The sequence below is a fragment of the Pyxicephalus adspersus genome, chromosome 11 (genome assembly GCF_032062135.1).
Source record: "Pyxicephalus adspersus chromosome 11, UCB_Pads_2.0, whole genome shotgun sequence".
Taxonomy (NCBI): Eukaryota; Metazoa; Chordata; class Amphibia; order Anura; family Pyxicephalidae; genus Pyxicephalus; species Pyxicephalus adspersus.
Window position 1 is genome coordinate 29,327,259 of NC_092868.1, and position 26,296 is coordinate 29,353,554.

The 26,296-nt window shown below is 38.0% G+C and overlaps 1 protein-coding gene across 1 annotated transcript in view; it reads right to left on the minus strand.

The window, feature by feature from the left end:
• The window catches only part of LOC140340396 (myosin-10-like), a 132,080-nt gene that overhangs the window by 100,895 nt on the left and 4,889 nt on the right, over positions 1–26,296 (minus strand). The gene's annotated exons all lie outside the window — the stretch shown is intronic.

A 26,296-nucleotide genomic window follows, 5' to 3' on the forward strand; every position in this document is an offset into this window, starting at 1 on the left:
GCTACATGACTTAGTACAGTTTGCATTTGTGAATAAACTATATTATAGCGGCAATATACTGAACAGCAATATCCACTCCTAGTTATGAATGAGCTTTTTTGTTTTGGCATTTTATTGGGCTAATTTGAAACTACCAATTCCATAATTACTTTGCACATTTTTTTAGAGTTTTATTTAATTATATATATATTGAACATAACCTCTTTCAATAAACTCTTGACGAGTTGACAAAAACATACTTTCAGGAAGCAGGTCTTGCAAAGAACATAAATAATACATCTCTTGATTCATATTGAGCCCTGATAGGTTTGCAAAATATATTAGGCCATTCATATTGACATTCTTCCTGCTGGACATCTTCAAACTGCTCCAAACCTAAAATAATTGCAAGTACTGCTGATTCAGATGGTAGCACTATACGTTGCTGATGACGCTGGGTTTAGTACAAAGAAAGGGAACATTTGGCATGGACATTTACCATCGTGCAGGTGTTCTATAAAAGAGAAATGCATGATCCATTAGTTTATATGCACTTAATATTCACTTCAAAGGGGACTTAACCTTAAGTGTATTACAGTTACAAAGTAGGTCAGGTTGAAAAAAACATAGGTCCATCAAGTTCAACCAATAGGGACGTAAACATATCTCAGATATAAAACCCTATGGACATAGTTGGTCCAGAGGAAGGCAAAAAACTCTAGTACACCCTATTCAAATGTAAATGAATGTAGCAATTCATGTGATCCTATGCAAGGAAATTGGCCTTTTAGGTTTACCATACTTTTTTAATAACATGTTCTCCAGGAATGTCTTTTAGCACCTAATAATAAACAGTGCAGTATTATTAGTTTTTTTATATCACTGCATGGACTTGGCTAGTTTCTGCTATACCTTCCCTTACATTCTACATGCATTAACATTAAAGAGGTTTAACACGCTCCATGCCACTCCTCAATTCCACACCCTGTAGATCACGCAAGACTTCTAAATGTGCTAGCAGGTGGGAGGAGAGTGAAAATGAATTTTTTTCCCACTTCCAAAAAAGGGCAGAAAATGCAGGGCCAACGCTCACCACCTCTTGGCAGGAGGCCAGGGACAGGAGGTGCAGTCACTCAGGTAGGGTGTGTGCTGTGTGTGAAGTGAACTGAAATACTTGGACAATGACAGAGAGACAATCTACTGGGGTGGGGCAGGATGATAGCAACCGTCTGCCAGAAGAAGTCACACCTTATGCACAGCATGGCTACAGTTCAGTGCCTAAATATAGGGAAATTATAGGAATAAATAGGTGCATAAGAAAACTAAGCAGATGTAAATCCTAACTGGGTGACATTCAGTTTGCTTTAGCAATGTGTCAGTTAACTGAGTGTTCTATCCCTCAGTGATCTCCTGAAGCCTTCTAGAATCCACATCTTGTTTACATGCAGGTATACCAGCGATAGCTACATGGCATTTCCCCAGGAAGGTTACCTGATGGTGACAACAGAGGACCTTATCTGTGCATTGTGTAATAAAATGGTCTCCATCAGACACATGTGGGAAAAAGGTGAACGCCTAAGCACAATTGGAAGCACGATGTCACCCTATATCAGGAAATGTCTATTGTTATTATCATTATTATTAACATATTACGCAGTGCTGTACAATAATTAGGGGTTGCAAATGACAGACAGATACAAGAAAAGGATTTCATGGTAGGATCAGACAATACAATTTTGAAGAAACCTGCAAATTTAAAACATTTTTGCTATGATTATATAGAATTTTTTAATTTTGTACAGATATTTGTTATGATGCTTAACACTACAGTCAGATATAAAGTAAAAATATAGGAGATGCCTGTTATCAGCTATGTGCAAATTTTCTTATTATACCTTGGTTTTTTTTTCAGCATGGGCTTCAAAACATCAAAAACTTACAAATATGTACAATGGAATGAACATCAAAGAACGAAGGTTAAATAAGCAGAGAGGAAGCCGCCGATACACAGTAGCTCAGTGGGGCCGCCGAGATATTTATTTTATACAGTCTGGGATAAAAACACAGCGGTTGCACAGATGTGAAAGACACTCCACTAATTCATGGAAATACCTACCTAAAAACAAGCATACTTGTTTAAAAAGTCAATTTATTATGAAAAGAGAAAAAATGAGCATTCACTGCTTGTCCCAAGGTTCTCCAGCACATAGCTTCTATCAAACAAAAACATGTGGACTAAGGCTACATACACACGTCAGATGATTCTCGTCTGATAATCGCGTCAGAGCGAGTATCGGACAAGAATATGGTGTGTGTACAGCGCTCATCCAATGTCATTCATGGATCAGTCCTGGCGGATCCACAAACGATCCTGATACAAGTGAAGGGGAGAGAGCACAGCAGGGTGCTGGTTGCTCTTTCTCCCCCCTTCCTCCTCTATAGAGCAGAATGGTGCTGTATGTACAGAGCTTATTCATGCATCTTTCAGTCTTTTGTTGTTGGAAAGGATTGGTAAAGACTCTTTTCTAATGACAATTATTGAATGTGTGTACCCAGCCTAAAGCTAGCCATACAATGTGCACATTTTTCAGTGTATTAGACGATAACAGCATAGGGAAAACAATTCAATTTTTTATTATGTTTTTAATCACTATTAGAAAATTGGGCAAGGCAGGTTGTACTGTAATAAAAATCACATTTTGCTACGACTGATATTTTGAATAAGTATTATAGTAAAATGAATTGTAATTCAGATCGATTCTTGGACAAGTGACCTGGCATTAGACAATCCAGACTTCCTGTTGTGTCTCTGGCGTAGGAAGTAATGGAAATCTCTGAAGTTTTATTCACTTCCTGCACCTTAACTGAAAAGTAACACCACAACCACTCTGACTTTAAACCAACTAGTAATCACCTTTTAATTTTCTGTGTTTTACCCATTTGTATGAGCTACTAAGACATAGTAAAGATTGGACTAATGGAATACTAACTGTGGTCAGTGCATTAGTAAGACAGATATGTGCCACATGGAATGTGAACTGACTACACTATTATGTGCTTGCTATGTGTCTTCAGAGAATGTGACAAACAAACAATACAATGGAAACAGTGTAGCTATGTCACATAGAACGGGTTTATAAATGACAAGGTAACTAGCAAGGAGAGTGAGCAGAGTGGAAATGATTGTTCCTTGAAATAAGTGAAGAAACTACATTGCATGCTGCAAACAGCGTGGATTCAGCATGTAAAAGAGCAAGTTATATGTATCTGCTCTACTGGGCAGATAATGATGCAGCTCTATCCACGACGGTGAATGTTGAACATAACACAGCTCAGACAGTGCCTGAGACTTCCGACTAAACATGTGCCACCACATTCCACGTACCCACAAAATATGTGTATATACTGAACCACAAGAAAAGTCTAACAGACACAACTAGAGGTAGAAAAGGGAAAAAGTTTGCAAACAGACAGGCAAGTATGTTTTATTGGATCACTTCCCTTCTACATTAAAAATCCTGCCTTGCTTGCAACTTTTCATTGTGAAACTATACTTCCACCTATACAGTCCAGACACTTTGTACAGTTTTGGGAGGAATTATTATGTGGTCGTATAGCACCAACATATTATGACAAAACTTAAAAAGCATCCATTACAAGTTTTTACCTGGTACAGATGTGAGGTGACCTTGACCCAAGGGCTCTTTCTCTGCTAGGTGAAAGGCTGACTACTGACAGAATGCTAAAAAGTTAAATGTGCTGTGTGTTTGTGTAAATATGTTTTGTGGATTTTCGGAATGTCTTTATTAAAATTGTACACTTACATAATAAAATAACTGACATTGTCTCCTTCAAATCCATGCTGCAGTGATGCACCAGTCTCTTTAATGCTTGTACGCATCCATGGAAGTCATTTTTTGTCATCTCCTTCAGTGTATCTGGTGTCATCCTATTAATTTCATCTACCGATTCAAATCAATTTCCTTTGAGTTTGATTTTCCTTGAGCAACAGAACTCATAGCTTTGAGTGTGACCCATAGCTTCAATATAGCTTTTAACATTTGTTGGGTCTCCCTTGCTGACTGAAACAAAATTTTACATGATATGTCAATAGCAAAACAGCTTGAACATACGTTCACAAAAACGGAAATGTAAACAAACATTGCTTTCCAAATAACTTGTAGACTAGTTCCTTAGTGGTACCAGAGGTGACATCTAACAGAATTGGTTAATTGGCTTACTCGCAAAAATTGACCTTAGACTGTATTAATGACATATGACTATGGTAGAGACATTAGATTGTGAGCTCCTCTGAGGGACAGTTAGTGACATGGCTATGGACTTTGGAAAGCGCTACGTAATATGTTGGTGCTATGTAAATACAAAGTAATAATAATAATTGATGCATAGCATGCTCAGACGAAGCAGGACAGTATCTTTCTGGTAACTTTTGGCTTGAACTATACACACACACATATACATACACATATACAAATGTGTGTATATATATATATATATATATATATATATATATATATATACACACACACATTTACACACACACACACACACACACACACACACTCTCTTTCTTTCTTTCTTTCTCTCTCTAGAAACACACACAGGTAGTAAAGCTATGACACATTCCTGAAACGGGTAAATGCTGACATATTCCACATCAAAGTTAGGCTCTATTAAGTATTTTGTGAATGAAGAGCCAACAAGGCATAAAAGATGGGACAACACAAAGCTGTACATAACAAGCAGAATTTATGTATATGGTCTTCAGAGAAACGTCAGATGTATGATGAGTCCTGATCAAACTCGTCCCTTAGACATGTTCCAGCAGAGTTTTTTTTTTTAACTTTTCTAAGAACTTACTGCAATGATCCTCTGGTCTTGCATGTTTTTGTACATCACTGCTTTTCATTCTCTAAAGAAGAAACAGAGCGTGACATGGAAAATCACACCAAGTCTAGTCCAATTTTTGTATGTACATTTGTATGTACAAAATGATGGACTCATAAAGGCACAGTGATCATACACAATAACTTTTCCATAAGCATTTGTAACATACTTGTTTGGTAATTCTTTTGGAAGTTATCTACATTTAGGATCATAGAGATTTTTCATGACAGTAAACAATTCCCACATACTCTGTTTTAGCAACATCACAATGACTGCACTCCTAAAAAGTAGGATTATTATCTTGAACTAATGAATATGACTTTAACAAGAGATGCTCTTACATTGCACTCTTGGATCCCCTGAGCTATGTGGCATTAGTCAAAGTAGAAAACGCCCTACTTATCAGTTGCTACAGCTCAAACCTTGTTAACCCTGAGACAAGTCCTATTTGTGACTTCAGGTGCATAATACAATATCGGTGACCGTTTAAAGGGAGATCTATTTCCACAGTGATAGGTCTGCCTGTCCTTAGTTGTACTGTGCACCATAAAGTCCATCAAATTAGACAACAGAGTCTAAACAACCCATAAGATCACACAAGTTGTAGAGGAGTTTGGGTTGGTCAATAGACTAGGACATCATCACCCATCCCAAGGTGTATATCATTGCTACGAAACTTACACATATGTGCAGAAGTGTGCATTTCTCTGTACACACATATGTAAAACAATCCACTAAAGACATAGTCAGTGGTCCTGTAAATCTTTGAACTAACCGCTGCTCTAATATGGGCGATTGGGCTAGAAAAGCATGGGAGGCTGCGGCCTTTGTCATCACCGGGTAAGTGACACTAGATCATACATTTCCTCACACAGGCCAACCATCTGGACAAACACCCACATTCTTTGCTCTTTTGTCTTAAAAGTTTTACAAAAAAATGTATTATTGGCTGTTATGTTAGTATTAGGTTGTTCAAGCAAGATTGAGTTTTTGACTAATCAATAAGCTCCACCATTTGATGTGTCCCGTTTTAATCTTGTGTTCAGGAATGCCGTTGTATTTTATACTTAGTATATCCTCACTGCCACATATACTGTCTGACCATAACTGGTCACAGAGGTATCATGGATTTCACACAGCCCTACGTCTTTTCACATGGGCAAAGTTGTTCCCCTTTTTAGCCAGGAAACACAACCATATTCTTGGTTTTCTGTAGAACCACACAGTTCTTTTTGAGTTGTTACTATACAGTTGGGTCACAATATAGGGGTACTGGACAGTTGGGTCATACCACCATGCAAAAATGGAAAGAGGGTGAGCATTAGAAAGTTGGAACAAAGTATAAGGGGTGGTAAAAAGTTGACAGAATTATTTACTTTATGACCACCCACCTACAGCTTCTCCCCATCCAGCTTAAAAAAATTCCGCCTTTATATTAATATCTGTCTGTAAGTCTCACATGTGTTCTAAAGTAATAGTTTGTTTTACAGGGGGACCCCTTTACATATAAACATAATTGTACATAGCAATGAGTACAGATAAAACACCATGATATAAATATTACAACAATATAGTATACATTGCAACTGGTTTTCACTAGTCAGCACACCTACTGATAAAATGCTGTAATCTACTTGTTACTTTCTCCACTTCTCTGTACCATAATTATGATGTCATTCCGTTCCTGTTCATTCCTGCATTAATGAACAAACATTGTACCTAAAATCCTCTAATCATATTCTTGAGAATGGTTGTTATTTGCTTTTACAAGTTTGTACAGGTTACTAAAACTGGAGTGACTACAAGCATTATATTTCAGAATTTCTCAAAATCAGGAGCTACGGTTTATACATTCTCACAGCAGAACCACTAACCTGCATCATGACATGTTATCAGTTACAATGGTGTGCCATAAAACACACACTCTACACATAGTAGGAACTGACAAAGGGATTTCGGGATGCAAGGTCTTCCCTGGCTATTCTGGGTTTATTTGCTCTTCCTATATGCACATACTACACCTTGCCTTTGGCAGCAGAATGAAGCAAGTCTCTTTTTACCCAATTGGGTTTTACCATTCCACCCTTCCCTAACCTCCCTAGAACTGGTATTAAGTATATCATAACTTACATAGGGCTATGGACTCTCCAATGTGACTGTGCTGGTTCATGGTGACATGGTTACATTCACCTCTATACCTGGATACCTCTATACCTGGATGTACCAAGGTTTTGCTTTTTTCTGGGCAACCACGTTAGGTTAATGGAGAACAAAGGAAAAGTGAGTATGCATAACTAGGGAGGGCAGTAATGAAGCAAATCATTTGCCTCATTGTGTGCAGACCCTTACTCTGCATGGGATAATCAGGGGTTTGCACCAATAGGTTAATTCATGAAATTCACTAAATCTATTTTCCCTTGAAAAGAGACACATAAGAGGGGATATGATCACCCTATATAAATGGTCCATATAGAGAACTCTCTTCCCATTTATTCACTTTGAGATTACAAGAACAAGAGGACACTCTTTGCGTCTGGAGGTAAAGAAGTTTAAGCTCCGGATATGGAAGGGTCTGTGAAAATGTGGAAAAGGCTCAGAAAGTAGTTTCTGCAAGTTCTATAGATTGCTTTAAGAAAAACTCGAATGCTTTTTTTTTTTTTGAAGCACAGATTATAACTGGGTATTAAGGCTTTATAGATAACAAAAACGATTGATGCAGGGAACATCCGATTGCCTCAGGGAATCAGGAAGGAATTTTTCTCCCTGTTGGAACAAATTGTCCCAGGTTTTTGTTGCCTTCCTCTGGGTCAACTATGTCCATAGGGTTTTATATCTGGGATGATTATTTTCCTAGTGGTTGAACTTGGTGGGCTTTTTACAACCTAACCTACTATGTAACTATGAAAAATAATGCTTTGTGAAAATTGCTTAAGATACTGTGAGACATTAGAAGAAAGAAACCTCTGTGTCCCGTATGGTATTTACACACCCCTATGATAGTTATGCTTTAAATCATCTTTGTACTTTGTCATTATAGTCTCTGCTGTAAAGACACTCCTTTGTATAGCCAGCTTGATAAGGCTGGAATTTTTACAGGCAAACCACACTTCTACTGAAATGATCCATGATCCAGGTTTTTTTCTTTCATCATGGAGGTCCAAAGCCAACAAACCTATAAGTTCCAGGAGCTTTAACATCTCCATTCCTTTAGTTTCAAGTACTGGTTAAAATACAATTATTGACTTAATGGAATTGCATTCTGGGGTAAACTGAACGCTCCTTTACCTCTAAAAGCTTTCCACAAGCTTGTGTGGATATAATGTGCAAGTAACCAGTACTTGAATCCCTGAATAACATATAATGAACAAGTACCAAAGAGCATTGGCTTGTTGTCCTTGGATCTCAGTGATCATTAGTTCTGCATTTTTAAATCTTTTGGGGAGGTGCTTTCATTTTTATTTATATATTTTAGGCATTGACAGACAATAAGATAGTACATAGGCAGAACACAGAATGTGATGAAGGTGAAGAGACCCAAAATCAGTTGTCCCAAAAAATATAAGTTTTCTTTTATATAAGAGGACTTTCATCTTGGTTTTTTTATTCTTTCAAAACCTGAAACTGTTCCTCCCTAGTGGCACAGGATGGCAACAGGAAACATCCAGCACACCTCCCATACACTATTAAAGCAAACTGAGCTATAGGAACACAGGAGGAACTTTGACCCAAAGATAAGAAACGCAGATGATGTGCAGCTCTGCTATATCCAGACAAAAACTCCATATTTTCAGTGTCACGTGAGAAGAATGTTCAATAAAAGTCAGGACATAAACAAAGGCAGATGAAGCCTACACCAGTCCTGATACCAGCAAAAAAAGTAGGGTCCAATAACTCTCCTATGTTAAACACTTTTTTACAGTTTATTCACAAACTAAAAGAAATCTACAAACCAAGTTCAGCCCCCAGCCTTATGATTTGACAGTGAAAGATCAGAAGCAGACACATTAGGTCATCCTGATACTCTCTTTTCCTATCAGCATGTTCCATGTCAAGTTTTAATTCTAATTATTGGATGTCTTTTATATTCCTAAGGAGTTCGGTTTTAAAGTGTGCCAATACCATAAAAATGTTCCCTACTCAACAATAACAACCCATCATATCCTCTGATTTAGGCTTTCTTTGGTGCTTTTTATCTGACCAAAAACCAACATATTGGTCATGTTATCTCAGTAACTAATATTTAGGCAGCACTGACTAGTTAATGAACAATTTAAACCACTGACAAGGCAACTCTGTCTAACATTTCCAGATAATACTCCTTGCTTGTCATGAATACAGAACTGCTGCCTGCCATCACCCTGCCTAAACTGGGTAATATATGTAATTAGAGACTGAATAGAGTCTGTTGTCTTCAGACAAACCCTGTCTGGTGAACTTGCAGTGCAATTGGAGACTGGGGAAGGTGAAATTATGACCGTCCCATGCAAAGATATATTTATAACAAATGCAAAAAATCCAGATCCTCATAATATACCAACATAATTATTTACATTGTTTATCTGTTTTAGATTTATATTAAGACACTGAAAACAACAGCCATGTTAATCAGTGCCTTGGTACACTATAATGCATTTGATGTAAAGCTGCTACAGTCCTATAATGCTATACATAGGAGTTTAGACTATAAAATGTTTCCTACATGTATGAATAGATAATATTTTGTAAAAATGAACCAATATTATTATTGTGGGTGTTTTTTCAGGAAGAGATGTTTCTAGTAAAACCAACGATTGATCAATGCAATGGGCAACTGTACCAATGATGATCTCTTCTGACCAGGCTCAACAGTGCAGTGAAAGATTTATTGTATATTGATATACATATATTTATATATACCAATAAATAGATTGGTGGGGGAGTATTTTGAAATGGCACCACATCCTATACACATTTAAATCCACTTTTTTGTTTTTTCAGGATTTTTCAGGTGCCAATTCAAAATATTTCAAATATTAAAATCATAAAATATCAATTTATTGTGCGATTCTTTAAAAACAAACAAACAAACAAAACAAAAACAGCTTAGATTGATACATATCTATCAGTACATTATAAATTTCATATTACTAAATATGTATGTTACTATTAAATTGCGGTTTATTGTCCTTGACACATTTCACCCAAAGGCATCCTCAGAAGGCCATAACGTTATAATCGCAACAGTGTTATTTGTTCTGATTTTGAAATTGTACAGCTTTATGTTTCCTTAAAGAACAGTCAAGCGTATTATTCTTAAAAAGAAAAAAATGTATTTATGAATTGCACTTAGAAGAGTCCTTGCTTAGCAACCAACTGGTAAGCAAGGACTCTTCTAAGTGCAGTTCATAAAAACGCAATATAATAGTAACATAAATATTTAGCAATAAGAAATGTATTATGTAATGATGGATATGTATCAACCTAAGCTGTTTTTGTTTGTTTTTAAGAATCACACAATAAATTGATATTTTATGATTTTAATATTTGAAATATTATATTTATATATCGTACGATTCCGTTATAACCTCATGGTAGCCTCTGCTGTTATACACATCACATTGGCAATCCTTGCACAGCATTTGCTAAGCACACACACATGCTGAATGGTTTTGTGTAGAAGTCACAGCTGGTTACAGAAAAAAAAAAACTTGGGATCAATTAATGAGTGAACTTTAATCTCTGAGATGAATGAGATCATTCTTTGCTTTAGCCAAAAGACTTTATTTAATATGTGTGTGTACATGCATAATCATATGGCACACTACCAAAATACAGTTACAGCTAAAAATCCAGGCAGACAGCTTAACACACAGACAAAATACAAATAAGAAAATGTATCTGTTTTTTATTATATTATTTGTGTATTATACTATATATTTGTGTTTATCCAGCTTTGAGAAATACACAGGTCTGCCACACAGCACAGGCCTGTATGATTTTTCTGTACAGTAGTCCAAAAATCCTTACGGTTCTTATCCCTGACACGACCTGTGATTTAACAGGGCAGGAGAAGCAGCACACCAATGAGCTCATCTCTCTGTTCTTGTACCACAGCCGATTGGTTCCTTATGTTACTGATGGCTGATTTTTCAAATACAAATATTCTGACTGTTCCAATGATTTGCTAGCTTTCACATACAGAGTCAATGACTTTAAACAAGTATTAAACAGTATTTATATAGCACCAATATATCATGCAGCAGTGTACATTAGATAGGGGTAGCAAATGACAGACAGATACAAAGTGACACAGGAGGAGGAGAGGACGCTGGGCAGAATAGCTTACAATCTAAGAGGTGGGGGAGGTAGCCCATAATAGGAGGGGGATGCACAAGAGTATGCACAAAAGGTCTTTTTGTTTTAAAACCCCTTAGAGACATCTGATGGATGTCAGAAAAATGTCACTGGAAACAATCTTTTGTGATCATTTCCAGTGATAGGTGAATGAACAAGGGCTGTACATATAGAATCTTTCATTTCTGTGCTTTCCATATAGTGAACTGTGGATGTTCACAATCAATCATTTATCACTGCACCTTGATGCAGGAAGTTAAGGGACCACTGTACGCATGTCTGATTTTTGACCCGAGATGAGCAGGACAGTTTGTGTATTCTGTATCTAACCTGTGTACATACCTTAAAGCATACCTGAACTCAGAATTTTTACTTTACATAAAAAGGTAGACAACCCTTTTATTTAAAGTAAAAATTTTGTTTGTTTGCGCAACACCCTTTCTTTTAAAAAGGCCTAGGCTTTTATGAGTGAATAGGAGTGCAGAGCCTCCTGGGATACCTATGTCACGCATCCCGGGAAGCTCTTGGCTGCTCCTTCATCTTGGGCATGTGCAGAAGGAGCCCTTCCATGGGCAGTGAGATTGGTAAGTTTTTTCACAATCTACTTCACTCAATCTCGTGCCTGTGCACTGCGAGATTGGATGACGCAGGAAGAAGAACCTGGAAGAAAAGAGAAGAGGATGTCAGCACTCAGAGCTCCCTCTGCATCGGGCCAAAGACAGATACCGGGACGGCGCGGGACCCGATGGATGAAACCTCATGACAGAAAGACCGATCTGCGGAATTGAAGGAAGTCGTGATTTTTTTGTGTAACTTTTGCTTCCGCTGTAAAGCTTTCTTATCTGCATACTTTGAGGACCCCAAAAGACCTCAAAGAATCAAAGTCAGTGGGCAAATGTAATAGAGATCCAGCCGGTGATCTTCGCACGTTTAACAATGGCGACCTCTTGTTTTTCCTGGGTATATTCACACATATCATATCACATATCATCCTGTGTTATCACACAAATGAACATATCTTGTAATTTTCATTAAAACCGCAATACATATACTTCTAGTAGATTTCTGTACTGTGTTAAAAATTGATGGGAAAAGGGGTCTTTGTATATAAAGAGTCCAAAGGAAATTAATTGGTGCAAAAACACATGTACAGCAAATCTCATCAGAATATATAGAAGCATAATACATGATGTAGTATGATGAGAATTATATGAGGATGCACAGGTATGGAAATACCGACTGTTTAAATATAATTTAATGCCAAACCATTCCAGCCATAAAGATGAGGACATTCTCCTGAAGGAACTTTTTTCTTTATGTCAGGCACATGTTATAATGTATATAGCTGTACAAGTAACAAACCCAGAAATGTCTTTTGAATATAACGTGACACACCTGAAGCAAATTTCCAGCCAACATAAATAAAGACACACAGGCTGAGATCACACCATCATGAAGCAATAGCTTAGGAATGTAAGGGCTCTTAATAGGCAAATCCTATTATGAAAAAGTGTAAACTTGACTTACAAATAAAACATTTTTGTTGGCTGACAAATCACTAGAGCGATAAAATCAAAATGACATTCACAATCCCTTGGGATGTAACCTGAAACTCATTAGTAGAAACACAGATCCAGCAGAGTTACCGTACTAGTGGGTGGCCAGGACTTGATTATTATACTTCCCCCAAATAAACTAGATGGGGCAGAGACAGACACAGAGCACCCAATCCGTTCCCACAAAACCCATAAACATGTTAGGCTGGCCCAGATATATTGATTTACTTGGCTACCTCTCTCTTTAATCAAAAATATTTGTATTCTCTATTTTTTATTCTCTTCCCTTCCAAATGCCCCTCAGAAAAAATGCCTCTTTGTAGTATATAAGTATGCTTACACCCTCCAATCTGTCTATCTACAGTGTGAGATCAAAATTTCTGTTTTTTCTTACGCTCTCTCTACTACTCAGCACTGATCCCTGTTCTCCTTGCTGGAGGCTCTGACATGAGGAAGTAAAGTCCAGCCTCTAGCACAATGTCTGCCTCCATACACAGAGCAAGGCATGGTAAAGCAATATTGGGGAAAAGGCCAGTTGAAGGGAGACCACTGGTGACCAAGCTTTTTTTCATAAGAGCTGCATTAGAGAGATTTTCTGCACATTCTGACTCAGTGTCAGCAGTGTAACCAGACAGGAAGTAAGGAAAATCTGCAACAGGGACACATACATAAATAAAATAATAAAATCTCCTCCGCTATATCAAAAGAAAAAAAAGTACATGTGTAAAGCAGTTGCTGATAGGGAATGACCACTATGCAAGTCAAGGAAGAAGAGCACAGTGGGGTGCCGCTCACTCATCCTCCATCCCCTCACCATAGAACATAGTAATGTGCAAAAGTAACACATCCATGTACAGTATTTATTAAGCCTCTGACAATATGCCCTGATTTATTAAAGCTCTCAGAGGCTGGAGAGGATACACTTTCATCAATGAAGCTGAGTGATCTAGCAAACCTGGAATGCATCTGGTCCAGGATTCTAAACATTTGCTACCAAATAGCAAATGTCTTTGAATAAATCCAGTTTGCTAGATCACCCAGCTTCACTGATGAAAGTGTATCCTCTCCAGCCTTGGAGAGCTTTATTAAATCAGGCCCAATGTCTTCACTTGCTTTTTTCTCCAGATGGATTGAGACCAAATTTGCATAGGAATCAACTGGGGTCAGAATATTCTTCTTGGCTACCTCAGAGATGACACATAATGACACATTCTGCTACAAGTTCAGGTATCTGACACAGATCAGCCCCACTCACCTTGCCACTTGCTCCAAAGACTCAATGATGCCATGTAATCACTGGGAAGATTAAAGAAATGCTTTCTCCTAATGTACACGCAGCAATGATCTCCTCTTTTTTGCTAAGGCAAAGTTTGTTGCCTGAAGATAACAGTTTTTTTTAATGCTAAAACAAAGTATTTAAAAAAAAAAAATTTCTTTATATTATGTAGGGAAATATTACCACTGAACAAAAAATAATGAAAACAAACACTCAAAATAACTTAAAGCAGGACTAAATCTACATTGTGTTGGAGTGATGTTGTGCAAGAATTCACAGAGTAAAATATACATTATGGCAAAGTTACCAGGTGAAGGGGCCCCTCCCATTGGTTGCTTCCTCACCGCTTTGTCACCATTAATAATATGATCACCAGTCCTTGGCTATCTTTATTGGCCAGCCTGGAATTAAACGTCTCCCATGATTGTGCACATGAGTAAATGTTACCCACAAAACATTCAGAAGAAGCAATGCAGGCAGACAGAAGGGGAGTTTTCATTGCAGTATTCTCTCCTGTAGAAAGCCTGCCAGCAATATTTCATTAACACGGACTTTAGCTCCCCCTTTAAATTAAACTAAAATAGGATTTTACTAACTCTCACAAGGAAAATTAAAATATTATAGAACAAGCGTGCAGTGTACAGGTCTAAAGTGTAACAATAAATTAGCCGACATGGCTAAGAGTTAAGGATATTGATTTAAAGTAAATATTTGTAAAATGATATCAAGGAAATTGTGCTCAAAGCTTTTTAAATTAATTACAGAAAATAAAAGAAGTTAAAAAAGGGTTCAATTTGGGAAACCAATGCTTTGCTGTTATGATATGATAAGCTTTATTGTGGTTTTAAAGTGACCCCGTCATCTACAAGTTTGAACTTAAGCATTACGGATTTTCCATTCATTTCAAACTCAAAACATCTTTTTGCCAAGTTGAGAATATCTATGTTTGTACCATAAAATGAAGCTTCTCTGAATTCAGTTTTTTTCACCTAAAAACCTGGATTTCTATGGTTAAACATCACATAAACCCAAAGTCACGCTATTTATTATTGTTGAAACACAGTCAGAGGCCTGTAAGAAGGTTTATTTTTGAAATGCCTTTGATCTTTATCCATACTCAGCTAAGATTAAGAAGTTTGTAACTATAAGATTATTTTTAATAATGTTATATATTATGGTATTAATTCCAGTTTTATATTGGCTGGTATGGCAGTCTTCCACAATCAGCAAGAACACATTTTTAAAGTATGCTGACCTCAGATTTTCTTTACGGGTCACTGTCACTGTGCCCATTGAAAGTGACAGCGTCCTTGTAAAGGTCCCCAGCCCAATCCCTAATTAATACCTTGACGGCACTCCTTGAACCTTCCATTTTCTTCCACAACTAGCACTAAAATCCCAAATAGTGTTGCCGCAAGATCAAAGCATTGTCACATACCCTGTTTCCCCGATGATAAGACACTGTCTTATTTTTTTTGGAAGGCCAAAATATGCTCTAGGGCTTATTTTGAGGGGGATGCCTTATTTACCCATGAAGAAGACTACAGCCATTCATGTCCACTTCTGATCAATCTGTGCCAATCATTGTCCCCTTCTGATTAATCTGATCCATTCATTGTCCCCTTCTACTGTAATCAATAATATACCGTAACATTAAATGTCCCATTGTAATTCATCATATACTGTACCATTTAATGTCCCATTCTAAAGCTTATATACAGTAAGTGGTATTGCTCACAGCAAAAGAAACCTGTCTGTGTCTCACTTTTGGATGTTCTGGCCGTGAACAAACTCCTGCAGTCTCCGTTAGGGAGGGATGAGGGAAGCTGCCTGTGTTTGCTTGGGCGGAGTCACGTGCGCGCACTGCAGTCCTGTCACTTCCTCTTCATGACAGGGCGCGGCACGCAGCCATGGAGGCAGACGGAGGAACCACACGGAGTCACCCACCGTACCACCCGATTCGGGTAAGCGCAGGTATCGGTGGGTGGCTTATTTGCGGGGGGGGGGGGGGGGCCTTATTTTACATTTTTCTCTAAAAAGGGGGGGCTGTCTTATTTGATGGCCCTGCCTTATCATCGGGGAAACACGGTAGGAGGAGGTCTGATATCCCCGCCCCCCCCACCCCCAGGACATAGAAGAACAAAGTTTGCTGGCTGTGAAAAAAGCAGGACAGCCCAGGAAGAACTGGCATGATGAAGATATTAAGGTGAGTGGTTCGGGGGGCCCTTCATAAACAAACTATTAATTTGCCCTGAATGGGTGAATAATTAACCAACATGCATATAAATGTTCTTTTTTTTTTAGTTTTGGATAATAGTGAGAGGTTAGAACTTCTGTCACACCTACAACTTTCCTGTAATTTGGTAAATTGGATGCCCCAGGTGGATTAGGACTTTGCCCCAGATGGTTCTGGAAAGTCTCTCTGACTCTATACCTATATGTACATACAAAGATTAAAACCGAATACAGCAACAGGATGGGACAAACAGCCACCTATTGACATAATTTGTGTTTGCTCACTGACAGATTTACACAGTATTTGTGTAAATGTCATTTTTAGAAAGTGCATGTTCAGATATTCTTTTTTTACTTTACTATATACTTTTACATTATGTGTATGAGAATGGAAGCCCTCCAGAAAGGAGGTCCCAAAGGAGTTGTAGAAGGTAATGAGATCTTCCTGTTGCTGAAATATAGCCTCAATCACCTTTAATAGAATATCACTACAAAGTAGCTAAAAGGCCACAATAAAAATCATATAACCCTATACGGAAATAATCTGTATTGTTCTATAACAGCAAACTCAGTGACGTCTACACTTCCTCTGTTAGCAGTCATTTGTGAACTAATGTCCCTCTAATCTCCTAACATCCTAAGGATGTTGTAACATGCAGAGGTCTGTGCTTGACAACAGTACAATACAAATTAATTCACAGCGAAAGCAGAGTATGAACGCGGGCAAGTATTGACTTTCACTCCAAAAACAACAAAAGTTAATTGAAGCATAGCCTTCCTTCACAGTCTGATGCTTACCAGTAAAGCTGGCCATGAACACACAGATGGAGCGCTTGGTCACCCTTCTATCATCCTGTGCTTAATATTGAAAAATAGTATTACCATCAAAAAGTTAATCAATATCTGAAATATTATAAATGAAATGTAAACCCACCAGAAATATAAACGCAAACAAACACAAACCACCGGATGCAAAACCAAACAAATCTCACAAATATTTATAGTAGCATCCAACACTCAAACTCCCAAATCAAAGTTCATAGCAGTGACCAATGTGAAAACAATCATCTCTTGTTCCACTCCAACTACAGGAAAGGTACCTAAAGCAGAAATCCTATCCCCACTGAACTTCTGTTTATATCAATTTCAGTGATGGAATTCCTGATGCCTAACTCTTCATTGATAAAACAATCAGTAGTCTAGTTTTAAAATGCAAAAAAAAACTGAATTAAATCATTTGTCTATTAAATACAATCCAGTAAAGCAAATATGTTCACTTTTAAACAGTGTACATATAATGCTGGAGAAGACCCTATCCTACTTTATGTGACACAGGTATGTGGTGAGGTTACTGTTCTGATATCCAGGTGATTTCTTGTCCATGAACGCCAGCAGACATCCAGATTGACTAAGCTTAAAAACAGCTATGAGCAAAGCACAGATTCCCTTTAAAGTGATATTATACTAATATATTATATACTTCAATGTTCTCCTCAGGCCCTTTTTAGCTGGGTGCACCACCCAGCACTTTTCAGTAACCACTTGAATTGAAGGTGTTTATGGAAGAGTTGGGTCACAATATAGGGCCACCCAGCTACAGCTTCTTCCCACCATGCTTAAAAAAATTTCTGGGTTGAACACTGTACTAAAAGATGGTGATGTGTGTGGCCAGGTTTATACAGACCTACTGTACACATTACCCAATTTAAAATGACATTTGTGATTCAATGAAAAGTGGGTACAAATAAGAGATTTCTAAAAATTACAGCAGTATATGAAGTGATGCCAGGGTGTGACACAAATTTATTGCAAATATTCTGTACACTAGGGCAGCAATGCTAAGGTCAGAAAAAAATGCACTTGTTTCAGATACAGTGTTGTTTTTTGTATTGATGGTCAAAGCTTTTTGTCGATAAGAGGGCCAATTACATATTTTATTTAATTTGCAGAAAATGTATTCATTGAATAAACTTCGGTTAATGACATACATAGTCTACAGTGTACTCTGCAAAGTGGTGCAGAAGGTGTCAGACACATAAATGCATACTTGTATTCCATCCCTTGTGTATACATAATGATTGGTGTCTGTGGTTTCCAATTCACCCGTCAACGGTGGAAGCCCCAATCTCAACATTTATGTGCACTGCCACCCTCTGGTGAGTTTGCAGACATTCACATCACTTAAAATGAAACTCCAAACTTTAAACAATGTCACTGAGAACTTTATAAATGTCTTTCTTGCTCAATCCAGCTGCTGAACAGAGTGACGTAAGAAAAGGCAAGTTTATGCTGCAAGGGAGGGAGGTGAAATAATACTAAACTCTCCTAATGAAGAGGTTGGTTTTGTAGTTATAAAAACTTAGCTCACTGAATCTTTTATAAACATTTATGAAAATATAATTTCTTTCTATCCAAAAACACAGTGGTGTATGTAAATTCTTCCACCTGTGTTTCAGCGCACCAACACTATAGATACTACCTAACAGAACCCATACCACATCTCCTGATGGTCCCTCTCACACAACTGTTCCCTCTGTCACTCTTTCCTTTTCAGCAGTCCCTCTCTTTCAGAGAATATAAACAATATTATTTAATATTTGGGAAATGTTATTTTGCAGTAATCTTCCACCAGACTTTAGGATATACCATTTACAATACTGAGATGGTAATATAAAGGAACAACATTTAACATGCCCATACAGCTAGATTTATGTTAAGTGCGTGGCCATGAACTCCGCATATAAAATGCTGATCTCAATTGGCAGCAACAAAGACAGGAAGCTGACCACCATGTTCTTCAGCGGATGGCCTTGTGTGATAGCAAGCTTTGATCCAGCATTGAAGTATAAGGCAATACTTGCATGCATTGGCATATTGGATTGGAGTTCCATGTGGAAACGAGTACCCCCTGGTGACTGTTCACTGTTCGTGCTCTTGGACTGGTATCATTTAGCAGCGAGAAGAAGAGAAAGACCTGTGCACTGTGTGGTTTTTGGATTGCATGCAGGAGAAAATGTAAAGTTTTGAAGAAGTGCATGGAGACATCTGGGTAGGTATTTTTCTGAAAAACATTTAGGGTTTAGGTGGCTCCTTCATATTCCCCTAATGGGTAAGGAAAAGTCACCTATAGGACATATTAGATTACAAGGAAACCTGAGGAACACCCATAGTCAAATATAAAAAGTTACTATACGATTCCTTTCAGAAATAGGAATTACAACCGTTGAGCTATCTAGCTGTCTCCATGCAAACTTTCGTATTACTGACTGTTTAATCTTATCACACTGTGGGAATAATAACCTTTGCCCTGCGCTGGTAAATATTTAACCCAGTAACTAAACAGTTCTATGTGTAGGCAGACAATAAATATCATTGCATAGCTTTAGACAAATATAATTCAGGTATGAAAGCCAGTTTTGACCGTTTGTATAGTTATGTTTTTTGAAGGAAGTGCATCCTCAAAATCCTCTACATTTAAAGGGTACCTGCACTCTGTAAAGGGCTACAATAGCCCTGTCATACCAAACTTGTCTCAATAGGGTGCTGGGACATTTTTATTTTTAAATTTAAACCTACGGAGGGCTCTTAAAGACCCCATAGTGCTAGAACCCACCCACTCCAGAGACACAACCTGTCTGCCATCCATACGGGAGACATGGTCCACAGACCACCGCTAATCTCTGTGCTCTCGCGGCCCACCTGTCAGCCGCTAGTGGGCCTCTCCACATGACACAGTCGTGACTTCTGTGCTATATACAATATAAATGTTACACAGTCTTGATTGCTGATTTATATACATTTATGTATATGCTACATTTTGCTGACCCTTGTTCCCTATTCTTTACAGTATATTGAACAGCAAAGAACATTAAAGTGAAATACATTTCATAAAATATTTACATTTGCATATATATATATATATATATATATATATATATATATATATATATAAAAGAAATGATAGAAATCCAGATTGGCTTTATCCTGCTAAGTGTTGTATATATATCATTATATAATGAGGTAGCATTCCTGTTGGTGGTAATGAACAATGCCCTTTTCTAATTTGTTATACTTTTAAAGACATTACGCTCAAACCACTAAGCATTAATGTGTTTTATTTGCTATAACAATCTTTATTTTCTGCCATTTGTTTTTTTAGCCCTCACTGAAGAAAATAATAATCATTATGAAAAATACCGATCATTAAAGCTTTTTACATGGAGTATTATATCATTTTGCCTAGGTGTTTAAGAAAATTAGGTTTATTGAACAACTGTTTAGCTGTGGTCTGTTACCTTTCCCATAGATGTCCCTAACTCGGGGACTACTTGTATACTGTTTTTTTCTATTTCAATAAAGGCCTGTGGAAATTTATGGTTTATTGTGTGTCAATTCAAGATGATAGACAACATTTACATTAATTTCTCTCAATAATAGTGAAAGGATTGGCTGCATTGTTAGCCAGGTTCTAGTAAATGGACGGGCTATAATTTTACACATTTTTAGTAAATGGATAGGCAATGTATCTCAGGGATATTGTTCTTTTTATTGTATAAACAGGTTGCATTTTCAATTATATTACTTGATATTTTAATGAAAAAAAAGACTGGATCGTCAGTGATGTTATTGGACCTCAGTAAAAAAATGGGCTGGAAGTCAATAGCGCTGGTGAATGAACAGGCTGCATTCTTGGTGATGTCAGTAAATTCTATGGAATGAGTAAATTGCATTCTTGGTGATGTCACTGGACCATACTGAATCATTAGGCTGAATGTTTAGTTAAGGCTGCTGACTCTACTGAAAGGATAAGCTGCATTGTTAGTAAATCATTGCACTTCAGTTATTAAATAGGCTGAAAAATGCTGTATTCTAATGAATGAATAGATTGTGATCTCAGTGATGTAATTGGACTTTAGTGAATGGATAGGCTGCATATAAAATGATGTCACTGGATTATAGTAATTAAATCAGCTGCGTTCTCATTAATATTTCTGATTTTATTTCTCATTAATATTACATTCACTGAGCCTGAAACTTCTGCTTCTTTAGGGGAAACCAGAGATCACCTAGAGCTCACAGTACCATCTGTATGCTGATGACACTCAAATCTATCTGTCCACCCCTGACCTGTCTCCCTCAGTCCTGGATAAGGTCTCACGCTGCCTGTCAGCCATATTGTCATGGATGTCTGACCGATTCCTGAAACTCAACCTGGATAAAACAGAACTCAACATCATCCCCCTCAAATTCCAAATCTCCCCCTGACATATTCCTAACTGTTAACAACACTGTTTTTCGGCCCTCCCCTCAGGCACGTTGTCTTGGCGTCACCTTTGACTCTGCCCTCTCATTTACCCCCCATATTCAGAACATTTCCAGGTCCTGTCACTTTCACCTACGCAACATCTCCAAAAACCTGCCCCTACCTGTCCCCTGAGACCACCAAACTCCTTGTACATGCTCTTATCATCTCTCGTCTGGACTACTGTAACCTCCTCCTCTCTGGTATTCCACTAACCCGACTCTCTGCTCTACAATCTATTATGAACGCTGCAGCCAGACTCATCCATCCTTCCCTCCGCTCCTCTTCCGCTGCATCTCTTTGCAGTTCTCTACATTGGCTTCCATTTCACCTTAGAATCAAATTTAAGCTCCTGTACTTTGCCTTCAAATCCCTACACAGTTATTGTCCCACTTACATTTCTGACATGGTAAAAAAATACTCCCCCTGCCGCTCTCTCCGCTCCTCTAATGACCTACTAATGACTTCCACACTCATAACCTCATCACACGCACAGATACAAGACTTTTCTTGAGTTGCCCCAATTCTCTGGAATTCACCTTGCTCCTACTTTCTGCTCATTTAAAAAGAGCCCCAAAACCTATTTTTTCAAACTTGCCTACCCATCTTCTTTTCTGTCTTTTGAAACCATCACTACTTCCCACCACTACATATCTCCCATCCTATTCTGTGTGCAATTCCCACACCTACTGGATTGTAAGCTGTTCGGGGCACGGTCCTCTCCTCCTGTATCACTGTCTGTATTAGTCTGTCATTTGCAATCCCTATTTAATGTACAGCGCTGCGTAATATGTTGGCGCCATATAAATCCTTTTTATTATTATTAATCACCTGAAGTCTTTTCCCTATACCTGATCACACTGCAGACTCTGAGCTCATCACTATTCCAGGTCAAGCAGCTAACAGGCAGCAACAGACTTGGTGATCTCTGACCTCATTACACAGCATGGAGAATCAGGCTCAGGCAAAGTATTTACAGCAAAGGAAAGAGGCAAATATATTTCATTCATAATTAATCTTTACAGTTATAATACCTTAAGCCTGATTATGCAGATTCTTGAATAGGCCCAATTGTGGCAGGTTCTTTTAAATAATTCCTTGGGAAAAAGCGACATAGAAGAGGTTTTACTGGGAGCAGGATTTCTGCTAATATATCATTCTAAAATACATGTCTGCAGCCTGAATCACTCAAAAAAAAGCTATTCTCCAACAATAAATTCTATCACCATTCCTGACAGGGATACTCTAATAACAACACATCTCTAATATATTGCCCATTAATGCAATGACACTGCTCTAATTGGCCATGGTAATAAGTGCAGTGTTCTCCCCAGACCATTTTAGCCGGGCGCACCACCCACAACTTTTCAGTAACCACCCGGCTCTTTTATCTAGAACCCAGGGCTGCATCAAGACACCCTGGAAATCACTCACTGCTATGGAAACATTGTGTGAATGATGGACACTCTGTAACTGATTGTTATCTATGCAAGAAAAAAAAACCTTTATGCCAAATAATGGCTATTGTCTCCCTAACATAAGACAGCATGGTGTGTTTGTTAGTTGCAAAACATCCAATTTAGCTAAAAATCATAGCAGATGTTTATGGGGAAACCCTTTGTTGCCAGCTCATGTTTATGGCAGATATATTTCTTCAGTATCTGAGATTAACAGGACAAATTAGTACAGAGAATAAAAATGTTTATTATAAATCATGGGGCTTTTTCAGTTTACCATAATATTGGGCTGGACTGCAAACAAAATGATGGTTACAACATGCAATGAGATGGTAAATGGCAGATCAGGAGGTATTCGCAGGCATGTGGCAACCGAACACCATTTATAGTCATGTAACAGGTGATGGGTTACCCAACAGATTACTATTGATATAATAATGATGTTTTATTTAGCACCCTAATCTTTTCTGGTGCTGTTTAGCACAGTATTAGTAAAATATTTTTCCTGTTTCAGAAGTACTGTACAAAACAGCAACCTCTACTGCAGTAACCTTCATAGCATGATCTTTGACCATTATACAATTAGGTCCATAAATAGACAGACTACTTTCTAATTTTGGTTCTGTACATTACCACAATTCATTTTAAATGAAACAACTCAGATGCAGTTGAACTGCAGACTTTCAGCTTTAATTCTGTGAGTTGAACAAAAAGGTCAAAGATTGCATAAAAATGTGAGGAACCAAAGCCTTTTTTTAACACAATCACTTCATTTCAGGGGCTCAAATGTAATTGGAAAATTGACTCAAAGGCTATTTCATGGGCTGGTGTGGGCAATTCCTTCTTTATGTCATTATCAATTAAGCAGATAAAAGGCCTGGAGTTGATTTGGGGGGGGGGCTTGTATGTGGAAGAGTTTGCTGTGAACAGACAAAATGCAGTCAAAGGAGCTCTCTATGCAGGTGAAACAAGCCATCCTTAAGGCTTAGTCTACACGGACGTTTTCCCCAGCGTTTAACCTGAGGCTTTTAAAGCCCGTGTTTGAAGTCCCCATGCATTCCAATGAGCTAATCTACACCAGGACGTTTCCTTCAGGCACGTTTATGAGCTTTATCTTAAAGTTGCTTGGAACGTTTAAAAAATTAAAACGCAAGATAAACGCGAGAAAATACATAAAAACATGAGAAAACACTCCCATTGAACTCTATTGAGGCTTTTACAAGCGTTTTTAAGCTTTTTATGAAAGCTTCCATTGAAAACAGTGGGGGCATTTAAAAACTGATACGGAACACGTCACAGCTCCTCTAGGGCTGTGGGAGGAATCAGGCGAGCCGTCAGCATAGCAGAGTTCCGCTGATTGGCTGAGGAAAGGGAAATCCTGATGATGCTTGAGCTGCCACAATGGTTTCCTATTTCTCACCCAATCACAGAGCAATAGAGATGAATGGGTACAAGTCTCCCCATTCAAGTCTAGTGCTGAATGGCTGAGAAACTTGAAACCTCAGACAATTACAGAGCACTAGAGGTGAACGGAGAGCCTTGTCCTCATTTAACCCCTAATGCCCGGGGAGATCCCTCACTGTCAGGAGGAGTCACATGGCTGTGTCCATGTCATGATTACAGCCATGGAAATCATCCTGTCATTTAGATAACCTGTATATAAAAAAAACAAAAAAAAAAAACTAAAAGATTTGTTACACAAACACACACATTTAATAAAATATTTAAACATTAAAGCCTCGTCCAATTTTTTTACATATATTTTAACCCTTTCAGGGAATGAGTAAAGGGTTTTATGTACCCCTGTACTCATTCCCTGAAAGGGTTAAAAGTAAACCTTTTTTTAAACGCTTATGTAAAATCGTGGCAATTAGCGCTAAAACGCGTCATAGGCGTTTATAAAAGTTTTTTAGCGTTTTAAAGTTAGGCTTTAAAACGCTTGTAAAAGTGCATAAAAACGCATATAAACGTGATAGGAACGTTTATATGCGTTTTTAAAAGTGTTCATGTAGATCCGCCTAAGCTGCAAAACAGAAAATACCTATCCGAGAAATTGCTACAATATTAGGATTGGCAAAATCTACAGTTTGGTACATCATGAGAAAGAAACAAAGCACTGGTGAACTCAGCAACGCCAAAAGACCTGGACGTCCACGGAAGATAACCAAGTGAACAACACTCTCCAGGAAGTAGGCGTATCGATATCCATGTCTACCATAAAGAGAAGACTGCATGAAAGTAAATACAGAGGGTGCACTGCAAGGTGCAAGCCACTCATAAGCCTCAGGAATAGAAAGGCTAGATTGGACTTTGCTCAAAAACATCTAAAAAAGCAATCACAGTTCTGGAAAAACATTCTTTGGACAGATGAAACCAAGATCAACTTTTACCAGAATGATGGCAAGAAAAAAGTATGGAGAAGGCGTGGGACAGCTCATGATACCAAAGCATACCACATCATGTGTAAAACATGTCGGAGGCAGTGTGATGGCTAGGGCATGTATGGCTGCCATGGCACTGGGACACTAGTGTTTATCCATGATGTGACACAGGACAGAAGCAGCCGAATGAATTCTGAGGTGTTCAGAGACATACTGTCTGCTCAAATCCAGCTAAATGCAGTCACATTGATTGGGAGGCATTTCATAATACAGATGGACGATGACCCAAAACATTCAGCCAAAGCAATGCAGGAATTTATTAGAGCAAAGAAGTGGAATATTCATGAATGAACCTGATCTGAACCCAATTGAGGGTGCATTTCAAATGTTGAAGACTAAACTTTGGACAGAAAGGTCCACAAACAGCAACTGAAAGCCGCTGCAGTAAAGGCCTGGCTGAGCATTACAAAGGAGGAAACCCAGCATCTGGTGATATCCATGCGTTCAAGACTACAGGCTGTCATTACCAGCAAAGGGTTTTCAATCAAGTATTAGAAATGAACATTTTATTTTCAGCTTTTTAATGTGTCCAATTACTTTTGAGCCCCTGAAATGAAGTGATTGTGTAAAAAAAAAAAAAGGCTTTAATTCCTCACATTTATATGCAATCTTTTTGTTCAACCCACAGAATTAAAGCTGAAAGTCTGCAGTTCAACTGCATCTGAGACAACCCTTTTATTTAATGTAAAAATTGTATTTTTTTTTTAAAGGGTGCAGAACCTCCCCCTTTCTGTTTTGATCTCAGAATGGGAGCGCAAAGCCTTCCAGGATACCTGTCACACATCCCGGGAGGCTCTTGGCTGCTCTTT